Genomic DNA, 23,466 nt, shown 5'->3' with positions numbered 1-23,466 from the left:
TTGCAGTGTATGAACACCATTGAGTCACTGTTGCGCTATAACACAGTACCACTTTCTGACAGCAAAAGGCAGAAGGGCTAGGGAAAACTACGGGCATACAAGATTAACATGCAGATACTGAACAGCAAAGGCTGTCAAGATAACTGACCCTTTTTAATGGGGTCAACATCCTAGAGCACTGCTGACACTAGAATCAGTTAGCTCGATGTGTCAAGTTAAAATTTTGCAGCCTTAAGTACCGCAAGCCTTAACAGTAAGTGAAGCTTTAAGGGACCATGATTAAATAGCAGGAAGGCAGAGTTAGAAACCTTGAAGGAAGCAAGGAGGAGTTGAGTGAATTTACAAGAGAGACATAATTGCATACTGCACTTCTGTAACCATGAATCTTTGACAAACTCCTATTCAGTTCAGTGTGTGCTCATTGTGACTATAGCAAGGTTCAAAGCCTCCTATCACCAAGGAAGGCAGTTAAGTCCCTGCCTCCTGTGTATTGGCAGTGTACCTTCCTAGTACTTACAGCTTCACTGTTAGCTAGTATTCTACTTAAGAATGTATGCATATGAATATGAATTCTTGTGTCTCTAACATTCATCTTTATGGCTTGTAGTTCACGTCAATATCTAAGATTTTAAAAGGTGATACTTGGTTTTAAAAATGGTTTATGCATGCAGTTGAGGAGCATATACAAATTTTAAAAGATTTTTTCCTAAATGTATAGGTCAAGTAAGATAAACTGTTCACTTATTTAAAAGTTCATATTGGAAGGTGGATACATGATTCAGTCAGTATAGTAAGTACCTGCTTTGCATGCATGAGGACATGAATTTGGTCCTTTGTGCTGGGGGTGGAGACGTCCCTGGGGCTTCCTGCCCTTTCAATCTACCTTAGTTGGTGAGTTCTCACCTAGTGAGACATTTTACCCAAATGAAAAAAATAACAATAACAAAAACCCAAAGGTGAATATCTAATGTTTCCACTTAAGCAAGGTTGTCTATTGGCTTCCAAGTGCATGTATACACATGTGCAAAACCATGGGCACACATCTATAGAGATGAATACTCACACATACACAAAAATCTCATTTTAAAAGAATCATCCCATGTAACATTATATTGATGTATATACACACACATAGGCCTGTAACAACAATTAATGGTGAAAAAGATCCTGAGTTTGACAGAGAGCAAGGCATCACAAATGGGAGAGTTTGGAGGGAGAAAAGGGAAGGGAGAAATGATGTAATTATATTATAATCTCAAAAAGAATACAAAAGTATGATATTGAATATAGATAAATGATCTATGAAGAAAGATACTACCTCAATGATTTATCTGGGTGGTTGGATAGAGCCGAGGCATAAAGAGGTTTTGCACACATGATCTTCCCACATAGCCACATATGTCTGCTAGTATTACTGCTAAGTGCTATACCACAATAAAAACAACATGCAGAACTGATAGATTAGCAAACACCAAGCAGAAAAAGGGACTCGGTTTCAAAACAAGTCAAAGCTTCATTGTAAATTACAGAAGCTCTGTTTGTGAGTGTGTCTGTGTATCTGTGTAAGTGCATTTGTGTGGAAGCCAGAGGACAAACCAGGGTGTCCCTTGTCAGGCACCACCCATCATTTTATTGAGACAGGGATTCTCACTGGCCTGGAAGTCACCAGATTTGGACGGAGAGCACCAGCTCTGAGTGCTCACGACCTTGAATACTCACTCTTGAAATTCCAGTCCTGTACCACCAAGATGTGTGTGAGGGAAAATAGTTCCACACTATTTGTAGTAAATAAAATTCTTCTAAACTTACCACTAATTATAAAAATTATTCAAAACCTCAAATCAACTCAGTACAAAGCAGTGCTTGCAGCTACTGTGGAAAGACAGATTCTAGTAAGAAAGAAGATCAAAGGCTACAGAGGCAGCATCGTGAGACATTGCGAGAAATAAATGAAGAAATCAATGAGCAAGGAACACATTGCATCACAAGAGAAATCAGGGGTCTGCATAAAACACAAACTTCATTCAAAGTAAGAGCTTTACCATACTGTCCATAAAAACACCTGAAACCAGAAACACCTAAAGAATTAATAAAAAGGTCTCAAGCAGATTATATATAATAAAAAATGCAGTGATTTATTATTCTAAGTATATAAGAAATAACATACCATAATACTAGGTATTATGACATAAAGGAATAGCTACTGTGGGTAGTGAAGGAGACACATCACCCAATCTGGTAAATTCATGAAATGGTTTTCAGGCTACAAACCCTATTACCTGGTTAAACTCAGTTTACCACTAGCAGTATTTTAGCAATCGTTGGAATTTGATTCAACTGAGCTTCAGAGAATGCTCTCTAAAGACCTGTGATACTTAAAATGTGTATATTTTTAGTATGGTGCATGAATGTATACATGCAAGACTATATTTTTCTTTTTTTCCTTATTTTTTTATTTTTCTTATTTATTTCTTATTTCTTATTTATTTTTATTTATTAATTTTTTTATTTTTGCATTTCCTGTATATTTTCTAACTTCAAGACATTACCTCACACTTAGCCACATTTAAAAAGTTAAAATACTGTGTATTGTATCAAAGATTTTTACTAATTGCTTTACATACACACAGAGACAGAGAGATTCATTACTTTCCTTACTTTTGTTTATATATACCAATTCTCTAGAAAAAACTTTCTAAAATATTAAAATGAATAAGCAATGTTTAATGCATTTACTTTTTCAATCTTAATGATGTATGCTTTCTTTTGTATGTGAATCCCAAAGGATTAGGAACAGGTCAGTCTTTTCTTTGCCCAAGCAATTTTTCTGTATTTGCTGCATATACTTGTTCAGTTGAAAATTGAAGGAAAAAAGTTATATTTGTCTTCATTAATATTTTAAAGACATTAAAAGAATCATACTTGTGTTCTAAATGCTAAAAGCATTTATTCTTCCAGTTAGTTGTGTGTGTTGGTCATTAAGGAATCCAAGAAGTCCAAAGAAAAATCTGTTTTTATCTAATTCTTCTGAGCAGTAAAAGTCTTCTGGCAAAACCGTATTCTTAGTTGTTGCTGTAGTCAGCATCAAGAAAACATAGTACACATGAACAATATCCAATGGAAAATTAATGTAACAGGAATTAAACTTACAAATCCACACAAACAACCTTACAGCTCCTTGTAGATATTAATATAAATGCATTAGTATCTTGCCCAACTATTGCATATAACTTTTTCTTTCAAAAATATTTGAGCTTCAATCATTGTCATAGTTTGGTAAGAAAATAAGTATTCTGCAATTTTGAGTTTAAGAAACATCTCTTATCTCCTGACTCTAACCATGGCCAATTACTCTACTAGTGGCTATAAGCATGTTAGAATATGAGGCAGAAATGAATAAGACAACACTACCCATCACTAAAGCAGCAATGTGATTACAAACAGCACATGCAGCTCCTGTTAAGGCTTCACTATCCTGTGTTTGACCAACTTTCATCATTTTCCATTGTGAAAGGGAAAAAGAAAAGGACTTGCCTTGTTTCTTCAGCCTCCGTTTTTAAGCACATTACATCTCTAATAATCATAATGGGGAGTAACCAATGCTGAAAAGACTTACATGAATAAACATGATTCTACTTACATCTTCCTACAAAAATAATAAAGATATTCACATTTAGTTTTGCTACATTTACCTTAAAGCAGAGCTTTCTGACTGGTCAGTAACAAGGGTAGATACTTGGTACTTTAAAACTATACAATATAATGTGCATGCATTTTTGTAATTGAAAAACAGGACACGGTTATATTGTTCTCTGTCAATCTAAATATTGATATGGCAACTATTTTCACAAGGTTAGAATGAATGATGAAAAACGTGTTTCCTTTGCTCATTTATGAGTGAACTAACTTGTTAGGAGAGAATTCTGGGAACTGGGGCTTTAGTATGCTTTCTTCTACTTCTACTTATCCCTCTTTGCCTCCTCTTACCAAGCAGCCAATCAGAGTCAGTCAAGTCACTTACTTCCACTAAATCAATTGTGTGCTAAAACCATGGGGCACCAGTTCCACTGATTTGATTTTTTTTTTTCACTATTCTGCAATAGGATTTAATGTCAAGTTGTCATCAGAGTTTTGATTTTTCTCAAGGACTCTATCCTAGGTTTGCCCCAGCATCTTCACATAGTCTTCCATTCTGGGAAACTATATTCATATCTATGTGTTAAAGGACAACAATCTTGTTGAAGGACTTACCCTAACACCAAATTATAATTTAATGGCCTCTTCAAAGACACTCTCCAAATACCATTACATCCCAAGAGTGGCCCAACAATGTAAATTTAGAGACAGACAGCCTGTAATAAGATCCAAGGGGAAAAAACTCTCTGTGACCAAATTCCCTTGAGGAGCACAGAATTTACTGGAACTTCTGTAGAAATCCAGCAAGTATGGATGTGGAAGTTCCAGGAAGAGTGAGTGCTACGGCTGGGTGTAGTTCTTCTCTCAGAGAATTGTGTACTGGAAGCCTGTGACACAGAGCTTCAGTAGTAAAGTGAAATCTTTAAGAAGATCACCAAGTAGAAGGGAATTACATCTCCTGGTTTTGTCCTCATGAGGAAATTAGTGCTATTATTGAGTGGTTTGGGTGTTGGTGACTGGATTAGGTTTTAAGGGAGTAGTCCATTAATAAGTATGGGCTTTATGTTCCTCTGTCAAGTTCTGATGTAGGCAAGATGTCTTGCCTAGATGCCAGTACTGTGCCATTGAGACGGTTTAGCTAGCAAAATCATGACCCAAATAGATCTCTTTATCAGTTACTGAGCCTTAGATATGTTGTTATAGCAACAGAAAATAGAGGAAGACAGTTGCATCTGATCTGTTGTCTCTACTCCTACACCAAGTTGACTTCAGTCTTTTATAAGATTAGAATTGTCCTGCTCTTAGAAAGCCAAGAAAAGTGAATTCTACAATCATGTGCATGTATGTGTGCCTGTGCATTGAAAAACTTATTCCTTAAATGGAAAAAGTTCCAACTGAAAGAATAGCTATAGATAGGAGGATGAGAAGCAGCCTTCATCCAGGTGTAGTCTAGAAAAATCTTCAATTCCAAGAACTAGTGAAACTCTTAGGAGTTTTGAGATACAATCAACCTATACTTAAAGTAAATAACTATAAAATAACAAAAAAAAGGTGCAGCCAACATACATGCTGAACAGCAGGCTGGAAGGAATAAAGGCAAGTGTTCAGCCCTGAGCTGTGGACGGACTGAATTCTCCTAGGAAATCATGACCCCGTTGGATTTAAATTTAAAAGCTGCATATTGCTTAAGGGAACGACATTAAAAAAATATACTGAAAATACAAGACAAGAGTCAGGTGTGATGGCACACCACTATAATCACAGAATTTGCAAAGTGGAGATAGAAAGATCGGGAGTTCAAGGCCAGTATAGGCCACATGAAACAATGTGTAAAACAAAACAAAGTAAAACAAGAAAAAAATGGTAAGTACGTAGGAAGGTATACAGATGATAGATAGGTAGATAGATAGACAACAGATAAATAGATGATAGATAATATAGATAGATGATAAGATAGATAATACATATATATAGATGAATATATAAATTTATATGTACATATATACATATATATGCATATATAATAAATAGATGATAAACACTGAGATCAGTCAATGTTAAAATACAAAAAAGAACTTGAAAACTCACTTCTTTATTCAAAATTAAATGTCCCCTACTAAAACAATAAATGTGTGGGAAAATTAATTTCTGAATACATGATAAAATCATGCATTTCATCACATAGGTAATTTAATGTATAAATTCACAATGTCCACAAAGATTAAAATTAATCAAATTGTACTTTGAGTTTTTCTTATTTCAGAAACTTTAAGAAATGATAGTTTATAAAAACTCAGCTGAAAGTTTTAATTAATTTCTAGGATCAATGTCATAGAGTAGGTGTTTATCTTAGTTGGCATTTCTACTGAGTGATAAAACATCATGACCAAAACCAACTTAGGTTGGAAAGAGTTTATTTCATCTCACAGCTTGCAGTCCAGTATCCAGGATTTCAGGGCAGGAATTGCAGGTAGTAACCAGGTGGCAGGAACTGATGCAGAGGCCATGGAAGAGTGCGGTTTACTTCTTGCTCAGTCTGTTTTCTTATTGCATCCAAGACCACCAACCAAGCCATAGCAAAAACCACAGCAAGCTGCGCCACAACCCCCACATCAGCATCCATAATGCACCACACACTTGTCTACAGGCCTTTTCTCAAATGAGGTTTCCTCTTCGCAATGACTTAGCTTGTGTCAGGCAGACATAAAACTAACCATGTGGGTTATTTCACATGTTTGTTTTCGAGGCATGGGCTGCATGGTGATTCCATGTATAAAAAAGAACATTTACAGAATAAAAACTATAATATATTCCATACCTACCAAAGGATACACACATGTTTTTAAAATCTATACTTACAAATTCTAAATAGAATCAATGAGTTACTGAAGAAAACACATAATAAAAAAATGTTGCCTTAAACGATGCTACGCAGGAGTTGCTTAATTTAAGAACTGAAAATGAATGCATTAGTGCGCACGAAGGAGTAAGACACTCTGTCCACTGAGGAGGATGGCTAGGTCTTCAGCAACCCATCTTACACAATAGTGTTTATTTGCATTTGTGGATATATTACTGATAACTCAAACAGTTTTGTTAATTACCAAGTATTGTCATAAACATTCCTTAATAAAATTTTTTCTCTGATTAGAACTAAAAAATGCTCTTAAACACTCTAATCTTAGAACATATTAGCAGAACTCAGTCTAATTGGTTAATGCTTGCTGAATACCACCCAACATCTGAAAACTGGCCTGTACTACATCTACACACGTGTCTGTGTTTACATAAGCTCCCACGATTACCCAGAAATCTTCTGAGACGAACTGCTTCTTAATATGCGAACATTTCTTTCTTTTGTACTTGCTGTCACTAAACAGAGAAGTAGGAAATTACTATTGTCACACAAACAGAGCAAAAATGTACACTGTTGGCTCTGTCTGTAATGGACGCCTACTTATGTGGCAGTAAAACCCAGGCAGATCATTGGGATAATTCCCCTGCGAGTATTCAGCTGAGAGGAAAAGTATGGTCTGCCTTGACAGGAACTGCTTTTAAGTCTTTAAACTGTCCTCCTCCCAGTATTTATTCCCTGTGCCTTCCATGCAGCTGAGAAATGGTGTTTTGTAAGTCAGTGGGCACGCTGAAAATACTCAAAAAGAGCAGCAGAGGTCATGCCAGGAACTAACATTCAGGAAGTTTTCTCAGGACAGGCATTAGGTGACACTTGCTGCTTCTTAATATGCTGATTTAGCTTCCAACAGTGATTGGGCAATTGCTGTGAAGTGTCAGCTAAGGGCCAGAGACTGCCATTTCGATGAGAGATTTGATCACAGAAGCAGGGCAACATTAGCAGCCCTCGTGTTCCTAGCCCTGTGGCTGGCAGACATTTGACAGCACAGAAATAAAAGAAAGAGCAATTTCAAAAGATAGCAGGCACAGAATTATAGAGTGCCAGTGAACAAGCATTCGGGGCCGAAGAATGACTGTGAATATGGTAAATACTTATAAACTTAACAAAACCTTAAAATCCTAGAGTTTTCCTCATGCTCTTGATACATTACGGATAAGTCCATCTGGCTCCAGGCTTCACCTGTACCACATCCATAATATCACTCCTCTTTCTCGATATACATGGCCTGAAGTCTCACTGTTTGTAATTAAAAATTGTTAGTTAAGTGCATCTACCAAAAAAGTTGCTGATCTCAGCCATTATAAGGATGAATAGCTGGGACATGAAGATAAATCAGCAGATATTACTAATCTCCAGAGGCATACCTTGACATGGGCACATATGCAGGTATGCGCGCGCGCGCGCACACACACACACACACACACACACACAAAATTTTTTTTCTAATGTGTGTCTATTATCTGTATGATCTTGTCCTTACTGCATAAGCTTTAACATCCACACAGGAGCTCCTCAGAACACCCATAATTAGTAACAGCTGCAGTAGTGTAGGACTAGTAGGTGCTCTGACACTCTTCATATTTTATATATAGGTCGAAATTACTACTCTTAACAATGGGTTTATGACCTCTTTGTCCATCTTAAGCATTTTGCAGCGAATGCTTAAGACAGGAAAGAAGTCTCCAACACCTTCTCATTGCTTCCGGCCGGATTCTTCTTCCGCTTCTAGTCCTTCTCTTTCCTTACATACTTTGCATTTAAAAAGGAACACGCGATAATGCTACTTCTATACTACATATCTTATGCGAAATTATATATAATTTTATTGGAAACCAAGTTACAAACCTAGAATTAAGTGAGTGTGGATGATACGCTTTAAATACAAGTCTATCGCTACTGCCGGATCTTGTCCTCAGAACCGTGTACTAAGGAGAGGAAGTCAAAGAGCAAGAGTGGAAAGCAGAAAGAAGCGGGAGGAACAAGGCTGGAAGCAATCCATCAGATAGAATCATGTCCAGGAAGCTTTCAGCAGAGGGTCTGAGAAGTAAGTACCCATGCTCTGAAGAATGAAGAGAATGGACTCCATATCACTGTGACATAAGGACAGTTTAAAGGCCAGTTCTGGAAATGGGTGAAAACATCGAAGAACCAAACAGAAATAAAGTCCCTAGCACAGTGTCTGGTATACGATAACCACATTCAATTAATTATTCTTGTGTTAATTACTCTTCTACAGTGAGGTCTTATATAAGGCCCTTGATATGTTTTGACATTTTGTCATTTAAACTGAAAAATGTTGTCACTGTGCTGAAACTGTGAGGATTCATTTCATATCAGTGGCTATTATTAGTGAGTCAAAATACAGTAACCAACAAGGACATCCCAAATAATAAATGTAACTACATGGTTCTGATCTGTTGTTTGGAAATGCCCGATTGAAGAGTAGAGCATATTATATACAACAAACTGTAGTGACAATGAACATGTTCTGCACGGGAGAAACTTGGTAAGAGGAACCTACCAGCAAAAAGGCCACGTGAACACCCACATTCTAAAGAAATGTTCCAAGTACATGCACATCAGAGCAAATTATTTATTTAATTATTTTCCTGCTTAAAAGGCCACATTATGTCACTGTGCTTGGGATAAAAATGGCTTAGGCGATAATATACAGGGCAATAAATTCTCTCTAAATGCTCTAGGTAGCGAATGAGTCATTATTATTTATTACTGGCCCTTTACATCAGCAGGCATAGAATTTCTCAGTGTCAACAGTCAGTGGGGACTGTCTCACAATCCACCCGCATTTACAGGAAAAGCTGTAATTGAGGAAGGAGGAGTCCAAGGACTAAATGCATAAATTAAGCAGGGAAGAAGTCTGTGACTAATGCCTCAGCTGTCAAGACAAACTTGGTTCTTGCTCCCAGTTGGGTGGTAAGGGTGTCAGTTGCTCCAGAATAAGAGCATTGAGGACGGTAGGTCACACAGCTGGAAGGCCCTGTGCCTCTAAGGCCCTGCGCTCTATGCTGCCTGTACAGATAGTACACACAGGATAGATCACAGGACCCACATCTGTCATCACTCACTGCAACTCTAAGGACAAGGGATTTGTAAATACATTTTGGGGACAGATGTTTGGCACAGCCAGTCTGTTCATTTTGAACTAATCATCTTGTCAACAACACCAGCATTAATCTACAGAAATGAGGATTAGTTGTTGGCATTATTATGACAATTAAAAATATATTCATCATTTAAAGTTAGGTTCTCTTTATAGAACCCATTTTTCCTTATTATCCAAGGCCAAATGCAACTAGGCCATTCCTATCCAAACCAGTCAATAGTCCTGTATTTATACAAACAAGACAGGAAGAGAAGAAATTAATAGAAGAAGTAAAGAGTTCCATTTCCTTTAAAAAAATACATCAACTACTTTCTGACTCAATTACTTGACTTACAAGATATAATTTTTACAAAGTAATCAAAAGATATGTGTATATACATGGATATCTATACATGCATATACAGTTGATATTAATAGTGCTTATAGCCCATATATACACATATATACATGTATTTATATATGTGTATGCATATAAATGTGCATATGTGCATATATATATATGCATGCATAAAATATATATACATGTACTTACATATGTATGCATATGTATGTATGCATATACACACAAGTATGTATGTAAATATACATGAATATGTATGTATGAATCTATATGTGTGTATGTATGTAAATGCCTGTATATGTATACACACACACACACACACACACACATATATATATGTACAGACACACACACATATGGGCTATAAACAATATTAGTATGAATTATTTTAAAAATAAGCATCCTAAATACCAGTAGGAGAACACATAATAAGTAATAAAATAATGTAATACTAAGAAGCTATTCAAATATTCAAATATATTTATATGAAAATCTCAATGAAATATTGATAGGTAGCTCCCTCAACACACACGCACAGATGCACACTCACACATGCACAGACACACACAGATTCTAAAGGGCGGTCAGTCAACATAAAAGCACGCATTTCTCTGCATAGAACTCCCTTATATTCTTACCAAACCTCCCCTGCAATGAATGGTGGAAATGTTTTCTACCCCCAGCCGACATTGCCACCCCTTCTATTACATTCTATTATTTAAAACATGTGCTATATAAATACACTTACTTACATACAAACACACTGTTAAAAGATACTGGACTTATCTAAAACACAACATTTAAAGACTAAGCTGGTTTTCTGTAACTAGATCTGCAATTGAATAATTATTAACTTGAAAAATACTTGTATCATCATGATGATCAAAAGTAAAAATGATTGACTCTGACCTCTGTGCTTCAAGAAACCAAAGAACAATATGTGAGAATTTCTAGCAGCCATTACCAAAGGAAGGTTCCAGAGATTCTGCACACTGAAGCATAGGGAAGCCTGGGCTTTACACTTCCATCACTTGACATTTAATATTCACATGGTTTGGGCGTCATTGTGTAGCAGGAACCTACACAGATCATACAAGGACTGTGACTAATCTTCAGACAAAGTAGCACATCACTACCTCGTAAGGTCCTCCTGGGAATCAATAAAATAATGTGTATAAAGCAGTTAACACAGGTCTGTCAATCATTACTGGTCAGCAGCTAAGAGTCCACATTGCTTGCCAAGAGAGCAAAGACAGCGGCAGCTCCTGCTTGCTCAGCACCCTCCCTCATTCACACACAAACGTCACAAGATGGATCATGACCCGGAAGCATGTTATCCAATGTCAACACACAATGGAGGGATAATAACATTGGTTTAAGTTACACAAGGATATGGCTGGATTTTATAACTGTGACAGCTTAGCCATTAATACTGTTTTGAAAGAGAATAGCCACCCTTACCTTGGTGACTTACATATGCATTTGCTTAAAAGGAGAAGGCCCAGAATTCCCACCTCAATGCAAGATTTATGATTCTAACATTCCTTTATTAAATTATCAAAATGTTCCATCATGCTAATACTAATGGTGTCCAGGGATTTTAGGGAAGCAAATGAAAGGTTTTTTTTTTTTTTTTTTTTTTTTTTTTTTTTTGACAAATATATGTTTTGATTTGACAAGCTTGGAAGTATTATGTGGTGTAAGTTTAAATGAACATATCTGTATAGAGTTGTCTATCTAGTGATACCATGAGGTGGTATCATGAATCCCATGAAAAGTCCCTGTCTGCACATTTCTCAGAAAACGAATTCCAAGAGGAAGGTCAGGCTAGAGTAATTTTTCAGAAGGATAATCAAAGGTGACTGGGAAGAGAAAAACATTAACATAAAAATAAAGTCAAACCTTAAGAATCAGAACACTAGTGAGAGTGGTTAGATATCGTTTAATGTTAGCAATATTACTTAGCTGAAGTTCAATACTTATTTTGGAGTTGGGAGATGTTACAGAATTACTTAAATATTTCATTATAAGAATCCCAGAGGGCAGCCTTGGGTGAGCATTGTTTCTATAATTTTTTTCCAACCAAACACTATTAACAAGCGTTTTCAGATCTGGATGTTTCTTTGGAGAGAGTTTGCTAGTCTGTGAAGGTGGGAATAGAATGATCAATAGTTTGTTGTTGCTTGCTTTTTTCTCTCTATCTGGTTTTCTCTTTCAAGTATCAGCACATGTATCTCATAGGTCATCATACTTTCTCAAAGCTGCCTTCGTTTAACTGGCCAAATTTGGCAGCTATCCTAAGAGATCAAGCACTGCCCAAGTAGTTAAGAACTTCAAAACCTTGATCCAGTTCTACTGTTAACCACCTACATGCATGCCAACCAGCCTGCCGCTCTTCTCACAGAGACTGGCTTTCTGAGTCGCCTCACACCCAGAAAGCCCATCTTTGCTCCGAGTCTCTGCGGATACCATTCTGTTTTCCTTAGTATAAATCAAGGCCTCATACTTGACCACACAAAGTTCTCCATACTGTGAGCCCTACAACTCACACCTCCATCTTTTATTTTTTACTGTATATGCATACATCTAGATGAGTGTGTACACATGTCTTCATGTTCACTTGTTCAGAGATACATAATATGCATGTGAAGTCTAGAAGACAACTTTGGGTGTGTTCCCCAAGCACTGCCCACTTTTTTGTTGTTGTTGTTTTGCTTGTTTGTTTGTGAGAATGGTTGTCACTTGTCCGGAACTCTCTCTAATCAGGCCAGGTGGCTGGACAAGTCATGGGAATCTACCTGTTTTTGTGTCCCCCATCTCTGGAATGGCAAGCATGGTCTGTCACATCCCATTCTTGATTTCACGGACTTTGTAGGCTCAAATTTGAGTCCCCATGCTTGCAGCTCTCTAAGGGCACTGGATGTAGGTTTTAATAGCTCCGTGCTATTAGGAAGGAACTGCTGCACAGCCCGTCACCTCCTTCTAAAAGGAAGATTTTGGCAGTTACTCTTTTTCAACAGTGCCTTTGTTCAACAACCACTTACTGACACCACTTCCGGTAATGGTGGAAAGAGATTCTATCTCCACCACTGAGCAATTGACAACTGAAAGTGTTGTTTAAAATCACTCACCAATATCCTTTTCTGCTATATTAAGCAGAAGTGAACGTTGTAAAACGTGGAACACTAACCGTGATAGACTTGAGGCACACTTCCCAGGCATCTGAATCTGTTTCAGCCATACTGTAATTGGGAGGGCCTCGATGCTGCTCCAAAGTGTTTCATGGGCTCTCCTGTTTGAAACCAACTTCCTACCATTATACTTACTTTAAATTTAAAAATCCATGAAGATGCAACCAAGGTTATGGCCTCATAGGGAGAACGGAGTATATATCTGAAGCTTTCCGTTTAACATGTTTTAAACAATGGTAGTCAAACTGCAAGTGTTTTTCATTTGAGCCAGAATCTGCTTCAGAAATAGGCAATTTAGTGAAAATTCCTTGTTATTATTTATAATATTTATTATAAATATAATAAATATATTATTATATTTTAATATTTATAAGGTATTATTTCCTTAATTTCAATGGCCAAAAGTATTGCCTAATGTATTTGTATCAATCCACACTGCCAACTACTTAGTAAAACCCAAACAAACAAATATATACTTTACTAAACCAAAATATAAGTATAAGAAGCTCTGGATAAATAATATAAATATAAATATAATATAAAAGATAATGAACAGCAGTCCACCATCAAACAATGAATACAATTGCTAGCAAGCAACTCTTTTAGGCCTTATTTAGCCTTCTAATGACAGAAGGAAACATGTCCATCTCTTGGATTTTCACAAGGCTTTTCAAAGGACTTTCAAGTAGTTTTGATATCTTAATAACTCAGTTTATTTCTAGTGTAAATATTGGTGACAATGGATTAAGGGAAAATTTATTTTGCTTCCTAATTTCAAGTTTCAGCCGCGTAGACTGGCTCTGTTGCTTTTAGGCTGTGGCGAAGAAGCTTTTTTAGTTTTTTAGTTTTTGGTTTAGCAAAGCTGCTCACTTGAGGAAGGCCAGGAGGCACAGAGTTGAGAAGAAGCATCATCCCAAGATAAGATACATCCTTCAAAGTTATCCCCAGCCCTATCCCAGTGATTCACTTATTCTTGCAATAACCAACACCCCCCTCCCACACACACACACACACTTAATAGTACGTGCAGTTTAGGTTCATCACTTATTAAAAAGAGAAAGGCTTGAGCATCTAATCACTGCACTAAAGCCCAGTAGCTAGCAGCCAACTCTTTAAGACAGAGGCCTTCAGGAGATAGTCACGGATTCTAATCACAATAATAACCATATTCAGAATATAAAGCAAGACTGCTCAGATACCATATTGTTTGCACCCTGAACTTTCATTACAAACATCAGTAAAAAGCAAAGGAACAGGAATACAACATACAGAGCTCTTTCATCAGCTATAAAAATATAACTTCAAAAATAAACATTTTGTCACAGAAATTATTACCTAGAAAATTTGTAGAATACACCTATATTTGATTTGCTAAAGAAACTAACGAAACCAGGGGCTAAGTAGCTGCTGGATTCAGAGGCCAAACAAAATAGATGAAAATGCTGACTTCACAAAACTTAAATGCAATGGTCCCATGGGGTTCAGTGGAGGCATTATTAGTTTGACTTTCTTGGTCATAATGGTTACATGCTACCTGGACAGAGTGCGTTGATTTAACAGAACCAATAAATTTTGGCAGCCATAATTGACATAGCACATATGGCCAGCAGTGAAGTAAGCTACATATAAGACTTAACATCTTAACTTCTTGTTTCATAAATGATTTGGTGAAACTATGTAATCGGCTTTAGCTTTACACAATGCATTGTGAAAAATAAATGAGTTGATCTGACAAGACTTAAACTAGTAAAGGGCCACATAAGGAAACAGCAAGATCTCAGTGGGGACACACAGCTGATTTTGAATGGTTTTCTAACTCAGGAGTGATGGGAAATTACAGATTTTTCTCTGAAATGCTCCTGTCTCATCTAGAAGCGGGAGAGACAAGTGAACCTAGTCTACAGAGGAGAAACAATGTTAAGACTATCAAAGGAGCCTAGAAATGGCCGTGGATCAGAACGCTACTCAGTAAGTATTCATTGTTACCCTCTTTCTTTCTTTAAAATGAAGTTTCTCTAGAATTATTTCCCTAAAATTCATATTAAATCTGTAGAAAAGTTTAATCAACATAGTTCCAAGGGAAGATATAATTTTTATTTATTTTCTTTACTAAGAGTACTCCAGAAAGGCAATGGTTCTATAAAAATTACAACATATGTGCAAAACACACACACACACACGATACAGAGAGCAGAGCGAGAAAGAGAGACAGAGACAAAGACAGACAGACAGAGAGAGAGAGACAGACAGACAGACAGACAGAGAGTCAAAGATTGCGTAGAGAGAAACAGAACACCATAGTAAGAGTAACTTCTAAAAATCTCTTCTTCCGTGATGGAAATAAATCTGCTTAAATATCTTTTCCTTAGCCTGTCTACTAACCACATTTGAATAAGATGACATCTTAGAGGTTACATAACTTAACTCACCATTATATAAAACTGTTGCACTCCTAAGAAGTCTCATTAACTCAATTAAAATATGTAATCTTGGTTTAAAATCGGAACCCAAAACTGATTTAAAATTCATTGAAGGTGGGCATAGTGGTCCTGAATTCCTAGCTACTTTGGAAACTGAAGCAGGAGGATTATACAAGTCTAGAGTGGTGAGTGCTCTTCCCTTAAAATAATAAACAAGCAAATCAATAAGTGTTCATTTAATAACTAATTGCCACCTCAGTGCTGCTCTGAAGAGAGAAATGTTAGCCAGGGAGTTCAGCAATCGTTCATTCATATTCATTCTTGGAGTGTCTTCCAGGGCCACCCTGAGTCTACTCTCCAGCTCAGAAAGAGAAGTTTCAGCAATGTCACTGTGAGAAATCTGGCCATCGTAGGATCTTTCTTTACTACTTCTGTGTTGATGCCCTGGAATTAGTGGGTGCTTAACACAGACTATTCCTCTTTTGGGGTGCTTTCATGAACAGCTTGGTGGTATCGAAGACTTTGAACTGCTACACTCTAGTCCCTCAGATCCTATCTGACACTGTCTTTTCACCCTCTAGAGGAGCTGCCTTTGCCTTGTTAGATGGGGCTGCAGAACAGCTCCAGCCCATGAGTGGTGTGTCTGCCTAGGTTCTTGCTCAGCAGACTCCTTTCCTACTGCTGTCACTAAGGAGAAATCCAAAACTTTGGACTTCACTTTTAACATCCATAGGCAGGTATCAAATAAAAACGAGGAAAAGTAATTTTAACTTTGCATGATGAGTAGTGGATTTTTTAAATCATTGACCTGGAGATAATTAGCTAAGTAGTCTACAACATAATTGAACAAAAGTGCCCTTTTCCTTATGTTAATGAGCCATATTTCACATTCTTTTCCAGAGAAACTTTCCTCTTGGTCTCTTGAGTGTGGCTAGGTTTAAGCTCTTTGGAAAGATTTTGGACCAAGATGTAGAATACATATACATGCACATATATATGTACAAACAGGATTTTCAGGCTGCTCTGAAATCCCTATGCATCTTAGGATGCCACTTCGTCTGTATCCTCTGTCCTTTCACAATGTTAGTAAAGTATGTTTTATTTTACTCATTCACTCATTTGAATTATGCCAGGCAGACTCCTTCCATCTTCATTTTTACTTCATTCTCTCAATTCTTGTTCCAAGCTCTCAACATCTGCAAACCTAAATTTTGCATTTATATTGCCTTCTCCTTGATTAAGAAATTACATGTGCGTGAAGTATGACTTTTAATTTCTCCTCCACCTTCACACATTGCAGACTTTATTTGGATTTGATAATAATGTATCCCATAGCTGTCAAACCTCAGCATCTTCTCAAAGATAAATTCCATCACCCTGCTCTCACATGCTTTTTGGTAACAATCATTCAAAAATTCACTCTTGTATTCTCTTATTTTCTAGTTTAATAGATAGCTTCTACTCTAAATATGAGCATGCTTCTCTGTCCTCCATTCTCAAAACAATTAAGAACCTTCATCCATAACCCACAACTGTCCTTTGCTGTCTCCATAAAAATCTAGACAAACCCTTTGCCAATCATTTGCTCCTAGACAATTATGTAACACCACTGTCTCATTTCATTCGCACACAGTCTCCTTAATATGCTCTCACAAGAGTAAGCCTGTGAGATCTTTCACCTAAATTCAGTACATTTCTATCTTTGCAACACTAAAGTATCTCATAGTTCCTCTTTGTAATCCTTCCGAATTTGTATGGATTGATTTTTTTTTTTGCATTATCTTTTCTGTTTTTGAAGCCACCTAGATGAAGACGTGAACATCTATGTTTTCACAAACCCTACTGGCTCTGGATAGAGGCATTCTCTGACAGGAAAGTAAAACTGACAAAAAATTCACTTGGATTCTTAAGTAAGTTATAAGACTCAGAAGTCTCTATTAGTTATAAGCAGTAATTGATTCCTAGAGAAAAGTAGATCCTTCAGTGAAACTACCTGCAAATCATGCAGGATGCTTGATGCATATTTAATATGTCATCAGTAATTCTATATTGGGTTTCACAGTGATCTCTATCCATGTTCCCATAAATAACCCTTCACCTATGTTCTCGTAAGTAACCACAATAAATCAAGTCATTTAGCAAGCTAGATTTAAGTAGAATTGTACTTTTAGACTGTCCTTTTTTGGGTGAAGAGACATATGTTCATGTCCCCCAGAGGAAAATCTTGCCACAATTAGTATCCAAAAAGAGATCCAAAGAACCAAAGATAAGATTGAAAGGAAGACTGTATAGCCCTGGTATAAGATGATACAACGCGGAACTGAAGGTCATAAGTCTATGAGTGGAATATACACAATGGCAACCCACTTATGGCTACTTTAGTCAGACACCTATATTGTATATTGAATGGATTAAGGAACATTGTGGAAGAAAAAAAAAAAAGAGAAAATGGAAAAGCTAAGTCAAAGGGTGGAGATTTGTGTCACTCTTTCTTCCAGATTGCAACATCCCATCATGAAGAGGGATGAGGAAGGCTCAGAGATACAAGTTAGAGTTATGACAATTCATAAGGATGTAAAAAGATTGCTGAGTGTTTGGTTTCAGACCCTGGACTAAAGATTGAGTTGCATATTTTACATATCAAAGCACACCTGGCCTCTTGGTTCTCCCAGCATCCCTCAGTCTCCACCTGGCAAACCCTGCCCCTAACCTTGAATTGTCCAACCCTTCCCCCAGAGGCTCTTCAGTGATAATCCAGACATTTTGGTTTTTTCTCTGGCTTTCTTCTTCTTCTTCCTCTTTCTCTTCTTCTCCTTTTCTTCTTTCTGAGAGTGCGCACACCCTTTTACTCTTTCTCTTCCCCCTACCCATGGTGACCTCTCTGGCCTAGGTCCTTGAGGCCAATTAACTTGCCCTCCTGAGAGCAGCCGTTCGTTAATATAGTTTAATCAGGCTTGTGTTGGCTCATAACCTATCAATGAGGTAGATTCTTTCTTGTGGTATTTCATAGAAGCAATGAACAATTGCTGGACAGATAAGATTCTTCAGTGGAGCTTCAATGAAGGACAAGCAAGCTGTACAGTTTGCATGTACTGATACAGCTTGCATGACTCAGCACCCAATCTGGGATGTGCTGTTCAGTGGATCAGCATGCTGAGTCACCCATGCTCTCTTTAAGCAACACAAACAAACTGGTTCACCAAGTTAGGCATGGATGGAACTGCTTCAGCTGACTGTGGCTGAAGCCCTATCTGGAGTGAAATGTAGTTTATATCTCCACTGAACAAGTGACACAGTAGCATGTAAGAAATGTAAATCTGTTGGCCTAACACCTTAAGAATCCTAACTAAACTATTTGGTTAGATAAATGAGCTAGTCCTTCCTGAAACAGAAGGGCAAACCTATTTCATAGTGAATTAAATTATTTATTATTTTCCTCGTTTTCATTTTCAACTCCTGAGTTGACTATCAAGGTTAAATTAAGAAGTAGAGCAAATTACAGTATTTAAAGCTTCACAATGAATTGGAGCCTTTTTAATTAAAGTTCCTGGGATAACGAGAGGGAGAGAGTATATGCCATAATTAGAAAAGTGTCAAAAGAAAAGAATTGTTTATTCTAACCTTGATCCTATTTTCCCTGCACAAAAGGCCTAGAGACAATCATTTACTGAGCAGATCCCTTAATTCAGCTGCTGGTGAACAAAGAGAAGGCTGATTTCCTTTCCATCCACCTCTCAGGAGACACCACTAGATTGTTTTGTTAAGAAGCTTTCTCTCATGGATTGCTCCTTAACACTTGCACACATTTCAGTCTGGTTCATACTGACATGCATGTGAATAGCATTATTAAATGATTGTTTCACTTTTACTCATAAATATTATTAGACCCAAATTGTGTTAGAATTAATCCAACAGTGTTCTCAGGACAATCATATTGATCCAGTTTCTAAGGTACCTCTGAAAAAAAAAATTTAGAAAAACAAAGCTGTAAAACAGATAAATCATAAAAAATAAGATGACTGAATTTGTCAATGTGGGTGTTAAAGGTTAAAATAGTGTATTATCAGGGCAGGATATCTACAATGCACTGATCCAAAAAAAGTCTGGCACTGGGACATGTCCTTAGAGTACTCATATCCCCTCTTCCAAATAAAAAACACAACTAAAACTTCAACACATATTTAGTTTTCCTTTCCCTTCCTATTCCACGCTTCTTCAGCGAAACAATAAATTTGTTCAGTTCGTAAAGCAGCTCATAGAGTTGGAAACACCCAAATTCCCCCTTCCATTGTCTGACTGCCCAATGGGCTTCAGAAAGCACACATTGGCACCACCTGGAAGCTTATTAGAAATGTATCCCCAGCTCGGTCTACTCAATAAAAATCTGCATTTTAACCAGAACCATACGTGATCCGTGTGCATATTAAAGTCTGAAAGCACTGCATACATTACTTATTAGATATATTTCCTTGGGCAAAATTTCAAGAGCTCTGGAAGACCCAGTTTTTGTATTGAAAAGTGAGATTAATAATAGTATCTACACCATAGTGTTACTGTGAGAAGTAATTAGATCAGTCTACTTACTATAAACACACGATAAAGTCTGATATTAACTTCCATTATCTACCTCTTATTTGCATGTTCATAACTTTTCAACTATGTTTTGAATAAAATTATATGACTACAACAAGCAGAAAAATTAAAGCTCCTTTAATCCAGATGTCTCTCTTCACATAAGCCTACAGCAAAAGCAGAATTAAATTAATAATGCCATTTTGCATTCATTCACAACATACCTTAGCACCTGTGCTTCAATTAGCTTCAAAATATTTCCCTATGAAAGAATCTTTTCTATTTTTGTGGAGTCAATAAGTTAAACAAAGAACTCAGTGTGCAAACAAACATGAGCCTGTCTCCCAGACATAAGATCTAACTAATTCTATAATAATTAACCAGTATGACTTCTACACTCTTGCACCATGCAGGTGAGATCACCACTGATCCCCTCACAGTATGCAGATAAAGACAGTTGTCTTTAAACTCAAGGATAAATGAGAAATATAAAAAGTCTTTTAAAGCCAGCCCCTTATTTCAGTTCCATTAAGATGTGATGTGCATGGTTTTATACAACAGTATCTTATATATATATAAATCAGAATCTTAAGCACATTAGTAGAAAGAACCTAATGCTATTAAAGTAGAGGTCACAAACATTTGCATCTCTAAATGTTTTACAATGATATTAGTCTTAAGTAAATTGAAGATAACAATGCTCTAAGCAAGTTTATCTTACCGTGGACTAGCCACTACTACATATTTAAAATTATAATAGATATTGAACTAGCAATCTGATAAACCAGATATAACAATAGATGTTCCTGCTACAAGATCCTGGAATACCTTAAAAAAAACAATAATTAAAACATTTGTAAGTGTCTCAGAGTGTATATAAGAATTTGAGGGCCAAGAGAGCAGTGTGAAAATCTAACAGGAGCAAGTGGTGGTGTTTGACACACATATAATATAATAATATTATATATTAATATTATTAATATTAATTCCATTATCTACCTCTTATTTGCATGTTCATAACTTTTCAACTATATATATATAATTATATATATTATATATATTATTATATTATATTATATAATTATTATAATTATTATATAATTATTATATAATTATTATATATTATATAATTATTATATATTATATTATATATTATATATTATTATAATAATTATATATAATAATTAATATAATAATTAATAATAATAACATATAATAATGACCTAAAAGATCTCTAAACTGGTGGTGGCCAGGGAGTGGAGTGTGCTTACAAATAGAAAGACCAACCATTATAACAATATGACTGGTTGATATGGTTGGTAACATTTCCCAAAGTTTCTTTAATCAATAATAATATCAACATAAAATCCCAGTATAGATTTCTCAGATTAATTACATACTGAACATATATATTGCTTGGATTAAAAAAATTAAGGTTTGAGTAGCCTTAAAATACTTCTTAAAAGAATTGCATGGCAAAAGACTTAGGTTACCAGCTGCTTAGCACAGTGATCAGGGATTAACAGAAGAAAAAAATCTACATAATAAACGGTCATGGGAAAATTAGCTAGCAAAAAAAGTTAATTTAAATTGAAGCCAGAAATTACATACTAATATTTCTACAAATGTATTAAATACTTGAATATGAAAAACAAAACCTGGGAATCATTAGAATTCATCATCTTTTAAAACTTAAGATATGATTTAATAATAGCAGAGGATTTCTCTAACAGAACACTCAGAAATATTAGTAATATAAAGCTGACTTTGTTAAAATGAAGAATCTATCAAAATACACAACAAAAACAATTCAAGAGCCAGAAAGGAAACTGAAGTTAACTAGTTTACATAGCACCAAGAATGGACCACCTTTAAATCAACTAAAGAACACAACTGTGCAAACAATATGAATAGGTATTTCATTGCACTAAAGGAAAGGTGACTGAACATTTCTCCCCTTCAGAAATTAGCAGAGGGATATCCCATTTTGTAGCCATTTCATTGCAAATAATTAAGAACTCTGACATTGCTGCATCTGTTCAGCTTATGAACTAATAATACCTTAGATACACCAAGTAGAGAACTAAGCTGACCAAACATTTTGGTGGAAAACAACTACCATACTTTTATGAAATGCTTTTCTGAGTTCACTTTTGTCTGGCAATTCTACTATTCTGGACTGAATGTATGATGCTCTTCAAGTAGTCCCTAACTATGTATATCATCTTCCTTTATTATTTATTGTTTTATTTTGCATGGTGTCCATTACCTATGTTCATAGATAGGTATGACCATATTAACAGTAAAATTCTAGAAATGAACAATCTATAACTTTTAAGTTTCTTGCCATTCTGAGTACCATAGTAAAACCTCACTTCATATTGCCCAGAACATGAATCTTCCTGTTGAGCCAGGGTGAAGTCACTCAGTGCAATAGCCATCTCAGTTAAGACATGGCCATGAAAGTCTCACATGATATAGTCTTTTTCAATAGCATAATGTCTACTGTATTCACCGCATTTCACTGCTAAGGCATGCATCACCTAAACCATCACAAGATGGGTGAACACAGTTGAGCAAGGTCTTTGGAGATAACTTTTATTTCTTCACTATAATTTATTAGTGATGATTGTTATTAATCTCACGTCAGTTTATAACTAAAACTTGATCATTGTTTTAAAAATACAGTATAATTAGATCAATAGACTCAAAATCATCCAATTCAACCTGTCACAGATAGGTAGTAACTTTTAAAAACTGGATTGGTACAGAACATGTATGTGCAGTATGGTTTTCCTGTCATTGTTTCTTAAACAATACAATATAAAGAACACCCATGCAGCATTTGCATTGTCTTAGGTACTATAATTAATCTAGAGAGTAATTATATTTAATTATATTTATATATTAATTATAATTAATCTAGAGATTACGTAGAGAACACAGAAAGATGTTTGCGGGTTATATAGAAATATGCTATCACAAAGGACTGTGAATCTGGGCCTATTGGGAGTCTTTGAACCAATCTCTCATGGACAATTATAGGGACTGGTTAGGGTTCCAAACAATTCACAACTTCAGGCCACTACTAGGTGATATTAGGATAAGGTGGGACTGGAATCATATATAAATTAAAATTAAATGAACATCAATGAATCATATAGATACAGTGTGGATTTTAATAAAACAAACCTCTGAAGGCTACATATAGGAAGATATATTACTATAACTCAAAATCAGCAAAAATTTAAACATTATGCAGCAAAGCA

General features: G+C 36.0%; 1 protein-coding gene across 6 annotated transcripts in view; it reads right to left on the bottom strand.

The window, feature by feature from the left end:
* Cacna2d1 (calcium voltage-gated channel auxiliary subunit alpha2delta 1) overlaps window positions 1-23,466 on the bottom strand; it is a 395,918-nt gene that overhangs the window by 283,570 nt on the left and 88,882 nt on the right. The gene's annotated exons all lie outside the window — the stretch shown is intronic.

Source organism: Arvicanthis niloticus, chromosome 15 (assembly GCF_011762505.2).
Source record: "Arvicanthis niloticus isolate mArvNil1 chromosome 15, mArvNil1.pat.X, whole genome shotgun sequence".
In the NCBI taxonomy this organism is placed as follows: Eukaryota; Metazoa; Chordata; class Mammalia; order Rodentia; family Muridae; genus Arvicanthis; species Arvicanthis niloticus.
Note: the sequence above shows the minus strand (reverse complement) of the source record. Positions and strands in the feature narration are given on the sequence as shown.